This window comes from Malus sylvestris, chromosome 16, assembly GCF_916048215.2.
Source record: "Malus sylvestris chromosome 16, drMalSylv7.2, whole genome shotgun sequence".
Classification (NCBI taxonomy): domain Eukaryota; kingdom Viridiplantae; phylum Streptophyta; class Magnoliopsida; order Rosales; family Rosaceae; genus Malus; species Malus sylvestris.
The window spans coordinates 29,602,798-29,615,952 of NC_062275.1; the positions used below are offsets into that span (position 1 = coordinate 29,602,798).

General features: G+C 37.7%; 1 non-coding gene and 1 pseudogene across 1 annotated transcript; both read left to right on the forward strand.

The window, feature by feature from the left end:
- Positions 1 to 1,945: 1,945 nt before the first annotated feature.
- On the forward strand, positions 1,946 to 8,904 carry LOC126609269 (uncharacterized; annotated as a pseudogene).
- Positions 8,080 to 8,184, forward strand: LOC126609438 (small nucleolar RNA R71). Its single transcript, XR_007618158.1, has one exon. It is a non-coding gene; the product is annotated as a small nucleolar RNA R71 (small nucleolar RNA).
- Positions 8,905 to 13,155: the final 4,251 nt, after the last annotated feature.

Below are 13,155 nucleotides of genomic sequence, written 5' to 3' on the forward strand. Positions count from 1 at the left end.
CACCTTCAAAGTTGCAATCCATAGCAAATTTTAAAAACTAGAACATCTTTTCAAAAGTTCCAACCAATCCCACCATAGAGTCTAAGCCATTTAGAATCAATTAGAAAAGAATTTACAAACTTCCTTTGGTGTAAAGTGAACCAACATAATTAAAGAGACTCGACTAAAACCCTTACCTCTTGTCCTTCTTTATTTCACACATACTCTCATTAAATATAACTATATCATTAAATATAACTATTTTTCTTTTTCTTTTTCAATTTTTTTTCTTTTCTTCTTTTTTTTTTTTCTCATGTATAACATTTTTTTTTTCAGTAACAGTAGTGGTCATGCAATGTCGGTTCACTTAAGCTTTCAATCCAACCCATGTAGCGAGCTTTAGGTCAATGACTCCCAAACCACTAGGGCTTTAGGGCACTAGGTGTAGAACACCCCTAAGGACTTATTAGCCCGAGCTGAAAAGGCTACGAAACCAACTAACCACCCTACCCCATGCCAAAACTCTACCGTTTGACGCGAGAATCACTGCTGATTAGGCAGGACTGGCCCGGTTACTAGGCAAAACCTCGGGTGATACAATTATTACTTTATTCACAATAATAACTGACTTTACTTGAAACAAAAATTAAAATTAAAAATAACTTAGACTAAAAGCAAGTGTTTCAATCTCACTCCCCACAAACCATGTTGGTGTGATGTGCAAAGTTCAAATTATAATTCATGAATTAGTGTCTAAGCAACGATAAATAGAAAAGACTCTACTATGGGATTAATCTTCACCATGTCCATTTGTTCTAACGTTTAAAATAATCTAGGTATATTAAATTAAAAAGATTGAAAATTCTTAACTGACACAAAAATTAAAAATTAAAAACCTAAAATTTTACTTTCCCACCCCCAAACTTATATCACACTTTGTCCTCAAGGTGTCGAAAAAATAAAAGAAAATAAATTAACAACTTTACAAAGAAAATGAAATAATAAAACAGACACCATCTAAAGCTATGAATAAGTACAAAAATAGGACAAAGAAATGACCCAAACGACATGACCAGGAACAAAATAAATAAAATAAAAGAAAGGAGAAAAGAAATGCACCTGGGAGACGTGGCCTCCATTATGGCCTGACAAACATGTGGGCCTGGGAAAAATACAAAAACATTGGATTCCCGGGAAATGAAAGGGATCCAACTGGCGTGCAATTTGAATTTTTTTTTTACCTAGCTGACCTCGAGCACCGAGCCGAACGACTCTCTTCGTTTGATTAAACCCAGAGCCAAACGGCTCTTTATTTTCCCATTGCAAAACAGCTTTCTCGGACAGACAAGAAAAATGCCAGATTTGTACACGTGTTGCGCATCCGTTTCACCACTCCTTAGGATTCCAAATAAAAGGTTAAGATAAACCCATTTGCCCATCTCTCTCTCTTTCTCTCAGACCCCATTTTTCTAAAATGAAAAGACCTCTCTGTCTCTCACATTTTTCTCTCTAAAATGCAAGAACCTTCTGTCTCTTGAGAAATTCAGCCTCCTCCTCTCTCGTAACAGCACAAACCTTGCACCCTAAACCACCCAACGATATTCATGTTTCTCGGCAAGAACCCCAAACCCACACCTTTGTCATAGAAATGGTAGCACATTTGAAGCCACAAAGGTAATCTTCGTCCGTGTTCCCCCTTTTTCATTTTTTTTTTTTTTTTTTTGTAGTCTCTGAGTAACTGGTTGAACACCATGGTTCTGTGACTGATGCATGTTGGTCTCAGGTCTGTGTATATTATGAATGTGTAAACGGCCATGACTTGAAAACTCTGCAACGGCAATGAAAAGGAACAACAACTACAACACTGCAAATCCGGTTCCTGCAAAAGGTAAAAATCTTGTACTCCGTAGGTTAATGAACCCCATGTTCTGAGAAAATATCTTCATTACTTGTGCATGTAATTATAATGGTATGGTATGTATGCAGAAAACTCAGATCCGTGAAAGATCCGAGAGAAAGATTTCTCAAACTGAAAATCCATTGGACAGAAAGCATGACACATCTTAAAAGTCGTGATATATTGGTTATGAAGGTATAAACTCAACCCTGCTCTGATTTAAATGGCCTGATTAATTTCGTCCATGGATCTGAGAAAAATGTTAACAAAAACCATATGTATATGCGGGTTTAAGCATGCATCGAGCTAACAACATACGAACTAACATGTATATGATGAAAGGGGACTGGAAATGCGTTAGACTTAACGAAGACTAAATGACCACGAAAAATATGGACCCTAAAACGTAAAGGAGCCGAGATCTGATGAACAAATAACAAAATGAATAAGATCTGTAGACCTAAAATGAATTTCACAATGTTGTGTGTTTTAAATGATACATAACCTGGATCAAAAAGCCATAATGTCATTAGTCTTTCTGTTGTGAACTGTGTAGGACGACAATCTGGTCCCAGAACAAAGGAAGAAAACAGGACCCGCTTGGACATCACAAATCCGCCTCCTATCCAAAGGTAAAACGAATCCTGGGTTGTGGTGTCTTGATTTGTAAAAATTGTATTTATGTCCCAGCATGGTTTCATTGTTGTTGTTTTTTTTTTTTTTTTTTTTTTTTTTTTTTTTTTATGCTCAGGGAATGCTGATCCATGATAGAGCCCATGGGAAGGGAAGCGGATGGACAAACATCAGCTTCAATAGACAAAAACGGCACAAGCTTCCAAGAGCCCAGATCGGTGAATCTGGGAGGTAAAATTTCATATCCTTGCAAGTTGAATTGTTGTAGATATGGTAATAATAGCTTTACTCAGTTCTGTGGTGTATGGATCTGTGATTTAACTGTGCTTCTCCATGCATTGCAAAACTGAGCTGCAGAAATTTAACTGCTCAAAATTATGTCTATGTGCTGGATCTGCAACAATCTCCCCCAAACTTGCATCTGTGAATGATTTTTTATGTTGACTGCTTTAAATTTCCAGCATAGTGTAGATGTGGTTGATGTGAACGTTAGACTTGCTGCTGGGTGCAGGATTCCAGCATAGGACGCGCTTTATTTTCCACGTGCGCAACCTGCAATTAACCAATATGCGTAAAAAAATAAATTAAAATAAAATCAAATAAATTGGGTAAATAAAATCAACCTGCAATCTTCCATTTTTCAATTGTTTTCAATTTTTTTTTGTTTTTTTTTTTTTAATGTATGTTTTTTTTTTTTAATATTAAAGAGAAAATCAAACGAAAATTAAAATTAGGAAAAAGTTTAGAAAAATTGGGTTGCCTCCCAATAAGCGCTTTATTTTAAGTCTGTAGCTAGACGTTGCGGAATTCCGGTGGCTAGATCACTGGTTCCTTCAGAGTCAAAGACTCGTATGCAGTATCAAAGGGTGACTCCACGTATGGTTTCAGCCTGTGACCATTCACCTTGAATGCGTTGCCTTGAGCCTCATTAGTTATTTCAACTGCCCCATGAGAATAGATTTTAGTAACCAAATATGGCCCAGTCCAGCGAGATTTCAATTTCCCTAGAAACAGCTTTAGCTGTGAACTGAATAGCAGAACCTTTTGCCCTGGTTGAAATTCTTTTCGTAGAATTTGACTATCATGAAACGCCTTAGTTCTTTCCTTGTAAATGCGAGAACTTTCATAAGCAGCCTGACGAATTTCCTCCAGCTCATTGAGCTGCAATTTAAGTTGTTCCCCAGTTGAGACATACGAAAAATTTAACTCTTTAATTGCCCAGTAAGCCTTATGTTCAAGCTCCATAGGTAAATGACATGCTTTCCCATAAACGAGTCGAAATGGTGACATCCCAATAGGAGTCTTATAAGCTGTCCGGTAGGCCCACAATGCATCATTTAATTTTAAACTCCAATCTTTACGTGTTGAACCAACTGTTTTCTCCAAAATGCGTTTTAATTCTCTGTTTGAAACTTCCACTTGACCAGATGTCTGTGGATGATAAGGTGTAGCCACACGATGATTAATCCCATATTTTACCAACAAATTAGCAAATGGTTTATTAATAAAGTGCTTCCCCTCATCACTAAGAATAACGCGTGGAATTCCAAAACGCGGAAATATAACCCCTTGGAGGAACTTCAGAACCACTGATCCCTAATTAATGGGTGCTGCAATGGCCTCGACCCACTTAGAAACATATTCCACAGCAACTAAAATATAGTGGTTTCCATGGGATGATGGAAATGGTCCCATGAAATCAATGCCCCAAACATCAAATAATTCAACAATTAAAATACTTTGCTGGGGCATCTCATTCCTTTTGGACTGGTTGCCGACTCTTTGACACCGATCACAAGCCTTACACCAATTATGTGCATCTTTAAAAAGTGTTGGCCAAAATAACCCACTCTGCAAAATTTTCTCTGTTGTTCTTTTCTGGCCAAAATGTCCCCCACAAGCAAAATGATGAGCAAACCTTAAAACACTTTCCTGTTTGGCTTCAGGAATACACCTGCGAATAATCTGGTCAGGGAAATACTTAAATAGGTATGGCTCATCCCAGAAATAATGCTTGACATCAGATAAAAACTTCTTTTTCTGCTGCAACGTTAAATCTGGATGCACTACACCTTTAACCAAATAATTAATAATATCAGCGAACCATGGTGTACGGAATTGGACTGCAAATAGCTGTTCATCTGGAAAACTCTCCCTCAGTGGTAGGGAATCCTCTTCTGAAGCTGTCGAATAATCAATCTAGACAAGTGGTCAGCCACCACATTTTCACTACCCTTTTTATCTCTGATTTCTAAGTCAAACTCTTGCAATAAAAGAATCCAACGAATCAATCGAGGCTTAGCATCTTTTTTAGACAACAAATATTTTAAAGCTGCATGATCTGTATAAAGAATCACTTTAGCCCCAACTAAATACGAACGAAATTTTTCCAATGCAAAAACAACTGCCAACAATTCCTTCTATGTGGTAGCATAGTTTAGTTGTGCATCATTGAGGGTTCGACTAGCATAATAAATAACTTGGGGAAGCCTATCTTTCCGCTGTCCAAGAACTGCTCCCACTGCATAATCTGATGCGTCACACATCAATTCAAAAGGTAAGCTCCAATTAGGTGCTGCAATAATGGGTGTTGTAGTGAGGAGTGTCTTTAACTTCTTGAAGGCCTCCAAACAAGCCTCATAAAAAACGAAAGGAGCATCCTTAGCCAATAAATTACACAATGGTCGGCTAATCTTGGAGAAATCCTTGATGAACCGTCTATAAAACCTAGCATGGCCAAGAAAAGATCGAACACTCTTAACAGTTGTTGGGGGTGGCAACTTTTCAATTGCATCAATTTTAGCCTTATCAACTTCAATACCCCTGTTAGAAACCAAGTGGCCTAGGACAATTCCCTGCTTAACCATGAAATGACATTTTTCCCAATTTAAAACCAGGTTGGTCTTAATGCACCTTTCAAGAACTAGAGATAAATTCTACAAACATTGGTCAAAAGAATCCCCAAAAACAGAAAAGTCATCCATAAATACCTCAACTACATGTTCAACTAACCCGGTAAATATGCTCATCATGCAATGCTGAAACGTGGCAGGCACATTGCACAAAACAAAAGGCATTCTTCTATATGCGAAAGTCCCAAAAGGAAAAGTAAAGGTTGTCTTTTCTTGATCCTCAGGGGCAACTGGAATCTGGTTGTACCCTGAATAGCCATCCAAGAAACAGTAGAACGCACGACCAGCCAACCTTTCCAACATTTGATCAATGAATGGCAATGGAAAATGATCTTTTCTAGTACCTACATTGATCTTTCTATAATCAACACACATACGCCACCCAGTGGTCAAACGAGTAGGCACACGTTCATTATTATCATTCTTCACAACTGTAATACCAGAACGCTTTGGCACCACTTGAGTTGGACTAATCCACTTACTATCTGAAATAGGATAGCTCATCCTAGCATCTAAAAGCTTCATAACTTCATTACAAACAACTTCTTTCATAATCGGATTCAAATGACGTTGAGCGTCAATAGCAGGTTTTACTCCATCCTCCATCAAAATTTTGTGCATACAAATTGTAGGGCTGATCCCTTTAATGTCAGCTATAGTCCAGCCAATTGCATCTTGATGACTCCTTAAAATGTGCAACAATTTATCTTCTTCTGTTGATGATAAATCAGCAGCTATAATAACTGGCAGCGAAGAATCTGCACCCAAATAAGCATATTTCAAGTGTTCTGGAAGCACATTTAACTCCAGTTTAGGTGGCTGTACCTTAGAAGGTTGCAACAGCTTTTTGGGTTCCCCCAAACTCTCAAAAACGTGCCTCCAACGTGGGGGTTGAAAAGGAACACTTTCCAAAGCTGAAACATACTCAAAAACCGCTTCATCTTCTGTATTTTTATTCTCAAACCCATGCAACACATTTAACAATGGATCAGATGTCAAACGTGGCATAATTTCAGCATGTAATAAGCTATCAAGCACATCAACACGCATACAATCATGCACATCACATGGCCTTTTAGTAGCTTCAAACAACCTGAACACAATAGATTGATCTTGCACTCTAAGTGTAAGTGTTCTAGCCTCTACATCAATTAACGTTCTAGCTGTTGCCATGAAGGGGCGTCCCAAAATAATCGGTGTTTGCATATCTTCATCCATATCCAAAATCACAAAATATGCAGGAAGATAGAGATTATCCACTTTAATAATTAGGACTTCAATAATACCCCTTGGATAAGTAACTGAACGGTCCGCTAGTTGTAGAATAACTGATGTAGGCTTGATTTCTCCTTATCCCAGTCTATGAAAAACAGAAAAAGGCATTAAATTAATACTAGCACCTAAATCAATTAAAGCACGTTTAAAATGAGAATTTCCAATTGTGCATGAAATTGTAAAACTCCCTGGATCTTGTTTCTTTGAGGGCAACTTGTGAAGCAGAACAGCGCTGCACTGTTCTGTAAGAATCACTTTCTCAAAATCAACAAGCTTCTTTTTCTTTGTGCAAACATCCTTCAAAAACTTGGCTTAAGACGGAATGTTCTTGATGGCATCAATTAACGGCAGATTAATCTGAACCTTCAACAAAGTCTTCATAAATTCTGTCAATTGTTGATCTTTAACTTTAGGCTTCAACCTTTCAGGATAAGGCATAGGTGGCTCATACACGCGATCCGCAACAATATTTGCACCTTTTTCGGAACTGTTCAATGACTGTTCAGAATCTTTCGAATTGGCAGATTTTTCAACATTCCTCGAATCTGTTTTTGGCTGTGAAGCCACCCGCGAATTTTGAACGCAATTTTCATCCCTGTTATCAAAACTTTTACCGGAACGTAGAACTCTAACTGCCTTGCAATCTGCACCTCCCCTTGGATTTGGTTCGGTTTGGCTGGGAAATGTACCTGGTGCCCTTCCAGAAACCTGCAAAGCAATCTGCCCCATCTGTTTTTCCATGTTTTTCACTGTTGCCTGTAGATTTTGAATTTCTTGAGTGGCAGTCTTTGCCAATTTTTCAATTGCAACCTCCCAAGCAGCCTTAGGTGCAGCAGGTTGTTGTACCTGCTGTTGAAATTGAGGCCTTGTGTGCTGTTCCTTGTCCCACCTTAGATTAGGATGATCTCTCCAACCTGGGTTGTAGAAATTAGAATACGGGTCATATCGGGGGCGCTGGAAATTGTTAAATGCATTAACTTGCTCTGCTATAAAATCTGGAGAAACATCTTTATGTGGGCAGCTCATAAAATCGTGAGTTATCATGTTGCAAATGCTGCAAGCAGCTTGTAAGGGCTGCTGTACAGCAACCTGGGAACTTGGTATTCTCTGTAATAACATGTCAAATTTTGCGTCAAGACTTTTCTCCATGTTTTCAATTTGTGCTGTAACATACGGAGAGCCGTTAGACATCGATAAAACAAACCTAGATTGTGGCTGCTCAACTGCCAACTGTTGTGTATCCGCTACCATTTTTTCAAATAACAAACAAGCCTCTTGGGCATTTTTATCCTTGTACGAACCTCCGCAAGAAGCGTTAACAAGAGTTTTTGTAGTCATATTCAACCTTCTAAAAAATATATGCATTTGATCAGTAGTGTTAATACCCGAATGTGGACATTTTCTAATCAACTCCTTAAACCGCTCCCACGCCTCATGAAACTCTTCATTTGGTTTTTGGGCGAAAGATAAAATCTGAGTTCTCATGTCAAGAGTCTTAGACGCCGGATAATACTTGTTTAAAAAAATTTCGCTAAGTTGGGCCCAAGTACTAATGCTTCCAGATGGGAGTGTGAGGAGCCATCTCCTTGCTTGATCTTTCAGTGTGTATGGAAATAAACGCAACTTAATAGATTCAGCTGAAAATCCCCTCACCAAAATGTTTTTGCACCCCATTAAAAATTATGCAATGTGCATGTTAGGATCATTAGATGATAACCCATGAAACGTAGGTAGAACATTCAACATGTGCTGTTTTATTTCAAATGCAGTCCCTTCCTCCACTGCCGGATAAGTAATGCAACTTGGTATATATTTGTGGTATGGGCTGTCAGTGAATCACCCAGGGGCAGACCTGCCTCTGGAATTACAAACGCCATTTTATCTTTGTTGTGCAGGTCCCCAGAATTTAAAGATTGTAGACAAGTTACCCGCAGAGGAGGAACCCTCTGCAAAGTTCGCTCCCTGCATTTTCTCCTTAAATTCTACTCAAGTTCTGGATCAAATGGAATCAATTTTTGCACTGTTGAACGGGTGCTGACCATGCACAGATTTTTGAAATCTGCACCGCTGTACTGTTGTAATCAGTAAAGAGAAAATGAAAACGAAAATTAAATTTTTTTTATATGTATAAACAGCAATAACTAATTGAAAATCTGATTCGTAGGGATTATTTTAAATAATCCCCGGCAACGGCGCCATTTTCTTGAATGGATTTTTACTACTCATGTGAACGGGCTTAAACCTCCTATTTTACTTGCAAGAATCACAAAGTTATTGTAGTATAAACGGATTTCGCAAGGTCGTCTCCACAGGGATTATTAAATAATTCGAACTAATCAGATTCCATTTAATTATTGTAAAGTAGAAATTGAAGTGATTGATTTTATAACCTAATTAAAATAAAAACTAAATTAATGAAGTAAAATAAAAAATCTGCAATATTAGAGCTAAAGAGAAAAGAAAACAGTTTTGGGAGAATAAAATTAAGAAATCACTAGGGTTCCACCATCACCTAGCAATCCTATGAATTTTTACCAATTAATTATAATCTACACATGCCACTTTGAAGGTTAGATTTTCCTAATTCATATTCTACTTGGAACCTCCAACATAGAACGTATATCTAACATGCAACCCGTTCGGACGTTCGGATCAAATCTGAACATGAAAGACTCATTATGCTTTATGAAAATCCTTTGAAAAACCATGCAATCCTTAAGACGTGATATTCATCCTAAGCGAAATTACAATTATTAATCACAAGAAGCCAGCGTCAATTTCAAGGAACCTTCCGACCAAAATTGCATCGAATTACTTTTCTAAAGATCCTAATGGTGATCAGGCATTAAAACAATTAGATAGTTTTTATCCCGGTAATTAACAATTCAAAGTATGCATGTAATCAATCATAAGCAATTAAATAAAAATCACATATTCATGCTAAGGCTTAAGGCTTCGTCCTAGCAAAAGAAATTAGTTCCGCATATTCATAATTGAAATCATAGAAAATATATTCAAGAAAATGATTGAAAGCACCTTCAAGTAAAAAGTCTTCAAAACCCTAACAATTCTCTCTGTCTCCAAAATTGTATAAAAGAAAGCGTCCATAAAACTGTAGACGGCTCAGCAATATATTTGCCAAGCCACCCCATAAACCCTAGGAAACATAACCCTAAATTAAATGATAAAATTCGTCTAAAATCTGAACGGCCACGTTTTGACCCATAAGCTGCTCCAAAACTGGCCCAATATAGCTGGATTTAATGTTTGGAATATTCTGAACACTTTTCCAGAAGGCCACGAACCCATCCGAGGTCATCTTGGGCTCCAAAAACGCAATTTAAGCCCAAAAACGTCATTTTCCAGCACTGCGCACTGCTTCTTTATTTCATCGTCAGAAAATAACCGCTTGGTGGAAAAATCCCAATTTTTGATACGATCAAGCTAAGTGACTCACTAACGTTCTCCAACTAGAATTACTCCAAAATTCATCCATTTGATCCTGTTTTGCTCCTGAGGAAGTCGAAAGTCCTATATTGAAAATACAATTCAAAGTATCAAAATTCTTCCAATATATTAACCAAAATATACTAAGATTAGGGTAAAATATATAATATAAAATCTACTCATCAAATACCCCCAAACTTAGCTTTTTGCTTGTCCTCAAGCAAAACAAGACTCAAACAAAAATAAAAACTTAACAAACTAGACAACTAGCTAAAATTAACTGACAAAAATTTTCACCTTCAAAGTTGCAATCCATAGCAAATTTTAAAAACTAGAACATCTTTTCAAAAGTTCCAACCAATCCCACCATAGAGTCTAAGCCATTTAGAATCAATTAGAAAAGAATTTACAAACTTCCTTTGGTGTGAAAAAGAATGACAAGACATGAAGGCTATGCATTGATTATGGGCTATTAAATCGGGTAACGATTGAGAACCATTATCCATTACCTTGCATGGATGGTTGGTTTAATCAGCTTCGAGGTGCCTATGTATTTTCAAAGGTTGATTTAAGGTCTGGTTATTATCAGTTGAAGTGTAGCAGTGAGGATGTTCCTAAGATTAATTTCAGGACTCGTTGTGGTCTTTATGAGTTTTTGGTGACGTCATGCGGAATGACAAATGTGCTTGCTGCTTGTATGGGTTTAATGAATCAAGTATTCCAGCAATAGACAAGTTGTTATTGTTTTCATTGGCGATATTCGAGTATATTCTAAGTCGAAAGCGGACCATGTTCGACATTTTAACTTGGTATTAAGGAAATTGAGAGAACATCGGTTGTATACCAAGTTTAGTAAATGCCAATGTTGGATGAATCAAGTGACATTTCTGGGGTGTGTGATATTTGTTCAAGGTATTCAGGTGGATCCTTAAAAGGTAGCAGCGGTGGAGAATTGGGAACAAGCGCGAACCGTGAGTGAGGTACGGAGCTTTCTTGGCTTAGCAGGCTACTATAGACGGTTGTTAAGAATTTTTCAGTCATTGCTTTGCCATTTACGAGTTGACGAAGAAGAGGTTAAGTTTGAGTGGCATGAAAATTGTAATCAAAGTTGTCAGCAGCTGAAGTATTATTTCATTTATACGCCGATTTTAACACCCCTAGATGATAGTGATGATTTTGTGGTCTACAGTGACGCCTCGTTGAATAGTCTTGGATGTGTGTTGATACAACATGATAGGATGGTTGCTTATGCTTCATGGCAATTGAAACCTTATGAAAAGACTTACCCTACTCATGACTTGGAATTAACAACCATCATCAATTCTTGAAATAATGGGGACACTATATTTATGGTGAGAATTAGTGCTTGTTATGCTGGCCATGTTTCTCTTCTTGCGGACTTGAGATCTTCTGGAGTGAAGCTTAAGGTGAAAGAACGAGAAGAAGCTTTATTGACTAATTTATAGGTCAAGCCAATTGTAGTGGATCGTATACTCGATACCCAGAGGATTGATGACGAAATTCAAGAATTAATCGGGGTAAGAATTGACGGGAAAAAGAAAGACCTCAGAGTTAGAGAATTAGGTGACATGCTTATGCAAGGGAACGGGATGTGTGTGCTTAATGATGTGGAATTAAGAAAGCAATTTTGAATGAAGCACTTAATTTAGCTTATGCGATGCATCCTAGAGGTACTAAAATGTATCATACCATTCGACCATTTTATTATTGGTCGGGTATGAAAAGAGAAATTGCTAAATATGTTAGCAAGTGTACCAATTGTCGACAAGTTAAAGCAAAAAGGAAGAAATTTTTGGATTAATGCAGCCACTTCTCGTTCCAAGGTGGAAATGAGAAAATATTACGATGAAAATTTGGGTGATAGTTGATTGGCTTACTAAGTCAGTGCATTATTCTTCAATGAGGGAATAGTAACATTTCCAGAAGTGCAACAGTTATTTACCTGTCTTATGGAAAAGAGATTTGGGCTTACGGATCTGTTGAACTTCTTGGGCATGTTAGTCTCGTCAGTTTCCCGAAAGTAATAGCATAAGGCCCAAGAAAGTTATGTCATGTGTTTCAGAATTGTTGAACTTATGGACGGATGGTATTTGGGGAGCAAAGGTTCAATCACGAATGGTTTGAAAATGTAAGGCCCTGAGTTAGTGGAGGAGACTACTCAGAATATTCAAGTAACTAAGTCTGAACTGAAACCGGCCAGGATCGCCAAAAGAGCTTAACGGACAGACATGCTACAGACAGGGTGTATAATGTTAATGATTGAGCGTTTTTGAAATTATCACCTTGGAAAGGTGTGATTCAGTTCGAAGGGGAAGACGAGTTAAGTTCTAGGTACATCGGACCTTATGTGATCACCGAGGGAATCGGTGAAATTTTTACAAGCTTGAGTTACCTCCAGAGTTGTCAGAAGTGCATGATGTATTTCATGTTTCGATGCTTAGCCATTATGTCTCATATCCTTCATAGGTAGTACCTCATCAACCTTTGGAAGTTAATCCGGATTTGACTTATGATGAGGAACATGTGGCACTTTTGGATTGGAAGGATAAGGAACTAAGAAATAAGACTGCGCGTTTGGTGAAAGTATTATAAAGAAATCTTTCAGTGGAAGAAGCTACTTGGGACATAGAGGATCGGATGAGAGAGACGTATCCACGCTAGTTTTATGATTATTAGTGGATGTAATTGTTATGTATAATTTCTAGGATGAAATTTTATAAGGTGGGGAGATTGTGACAACCTGTCCCAAAGATATGTATTATTTTATTATCAAGGATGTGAATTTACTATTTTACCCCCGGTTATGAGCGTTGTGGTGTGTTATGTATGTAAGTGTTGAAATGGATGGAAAGGAAAGAAAATAAAACGAAGAATGAAGGTCACGTGTGTGTGTGAGAGCGTGGCTGGTAGAAGAAAAAGAAGAAGAAGAGATTGGGCAAAGCTGCCCAACCACAGGAAGAGAGCTGGCGAATAGAGAGAAAAGAGAGAAAA